The following is a 2,500-nucleotide window of genomic DNA, read 5'->3' as shown; positions in this document are numbered from 1 at the left end:
GTGACGTAAATAGAAATTAAAGAGAATAAAAAGGTCTTTCAAGCAGCAATGATTTGTCTATTTAACTTTGAAAAATGTAGCTTTTAATTTCTCTTTCAAATCTGTTGCTCTTAAAATGGTAGATAAAGAAGGTGAACAGGATAGGTTTATATAGAAACGAAATGCTTGTAAATGGGAGCGTTATATATATCCGAAAGAGAATAATAAAAATAATAATGATAATGTACTTTTTACTTTTCAAAGTAGAGAATATAACTGAAGAAAGTTTTGATATTATTGGACAGCTGATGGTAACAAATTCAAGCATTAAAACTCTCTCTCTCTCTCTCTCTCTCTCTCTCTCTCTCTCTCTCTCTCTCTCTCTCTCTCTCTCTCTCCCAAAGCGCATTGACAGCTATGCTTTTCCTCAAGCTTTGAAGATCGAAAGATACCTTTTTTCCCCCATTTTCCTTTTCATTGACCCTTTCCAGGCGACCGTATCTGGGAACTGTTGCAGGTGACGTAGCCATCATCTCAGCTTTGCAGTTCAGACAGTTCTAGGTTTCAGAAAAAGTCCTTTTTTTTTATAAGAGAAGCGGATGGGACCTGGTCTCCGATTGATCTGATCCCATGGTGCTGAAAAATGTATTTTTTTTTTTTAAGTGTATTTATGTCTTATGAAATTCAAATCACATCTTGGACAGCAAACAGCTCCTGAGTTAATTCACCTTAACTTAGGAATTAGTTACTGTACCCACATAGGGAAATATATTTTGACAAGTGCTCCAACCCTGACCATGAATCAAACCTAAGGCTTTCTATGTTTGAAATATGGTGACACTGATTTCAGCAGACATCTCTACCTAGAGCTTTTAAATCAACACTTCTCCATTCATCATCTACATCATGCTTCATAGTCCTCAGCCATGTAGGCCTGGATCCCCTAACTCTCCTAGTATCTTGTGGAGCCTAGTTGAAAGTTTGATGAACTAATATCTTTTGGAAATGCGAAGAGCACGCTCAAACAATCTCTTATCTACCTCTCATCATGATATCATCCACATATGGCACTTGAGTAATCTTTCTTATAGTATCATTTCTCAAATCTACACTCGGCGTCAATGTCCTTAGATGTCAGGAAAGTCAGAAAACTCTAAATAATCAATCTCAAATCTACAATATCTGTTGGATATTGTTTCATTGTCACGACCCATGTCCATACAGTAACACCGATATCACTAAACTGATATATAGCCTGATTTTTATATGTAATTTCAGGCTAATTGTTTTCCAAATTTTACTTAACCTAGCCATTGCTTGATTTGCTTTTTTCAGGTCTTCCATTAAACATAGATTCTAAAGATCCTGTGTTAGAGATCATAGTTCCTACATATTTAAATGATTCCACCTCATTAATTCTCTCTCCTTCAAATGATATTTCCTTTTCCATTGCATATTCCGTTTTTATCATATCTGTCTTTCTTTTATTCATCTTGAATCCAACCTTCATGTGATGTTTCATCCATTCCAGTGAGCAAGCTTTGCAAGTCATGTGGTGTTCTGCAAATAAGGACAGCGTCATCAGCATACTCTAGGCCATCTAATTTCCTGTCCAATCCTTCTCCACCGTCCCCAACTGTTTTATGCATTACAAAATCCATGAGGAGGATAAACAACACAGGTGACAACACATACCCTTGGCTTACTCCATTGTTCACTGTTCCCTGGAAATTCATTCGATAGGACTCCATTAAAATTAACTTTATACTTGCTAGGCTCATGAACAGACATAATCAAATTTACATATTTAAAAGGAACTCCATGATAACACAGGACTATCACAGGCTTTTTCATGGGTAACAAGTGCCACCAAAAGTGGATTTCTATATTCTACACATTGCTGTACCACATGTCATAAAATGAAAATTTGGTCAGTAACAACTTCTACCTTTTCTAATTCCTGCCTGTCCATCTCTCAGCTTTTCACCAATCTTTGTATCTAGTCTCTTTAGAATGAGCATACTATATATTTTCGTAACAATTGACGTAAGTGTGATGCCTCCGTAATTATTACAAAGAGTCACATCTCTTTTTTTTTTTTTTTTTTTTTTTTTGCCATTTCACCAATACTCTAGCTCCAGTTCATCAGGTTTTGCTTCTTTACGCCACATTCTACAGAATAATTTTGTAAATATTCTGGGAGTCACTTCATTTTCGGCCAATATCATCTCAGTAGCTCTTCCATCGTATCCAGGGACTTTCCATCTCCTTAGTTATTTTATAATAGCTTCGACTTCAAACACACTGAATTCATTTATGGGCACATCTAGGTCTTCCTCAGTTTCAGGTATATCAATCATATTTTCCCTTCATATCTCTTATTCATGACCTTACTAAAGTGTTCCATCCAACGTTCCCTTTCTTTATCTTCTGTTGTTATAACAGATCCATCTTTTTTATGGGTATATGCTTCTTCACCCCAGTAGAGATTTCATTAATAATATTTTGACCAATTCTTACA

Source organism: Palaemon carinicauda, chromosome 31, assembly GCF_036898095.1.
Source record: "Palaemon carinicauda isolate YSFRI2023 chromosome 31, ASM3689809v2, whole genome shotgun sequence".
Classification (NCBI taxonomy): Eukaryota; Metazoa; Arthropoda; class Malacostraca; order Decapoda; family Palaemonidae; genus Palaemon; species Palaemon carinicauda.
The sequence above is the reverse complement of the archived record's forward strand: the minus strand, read 5'-3'. Positions refer to the sequence as shown.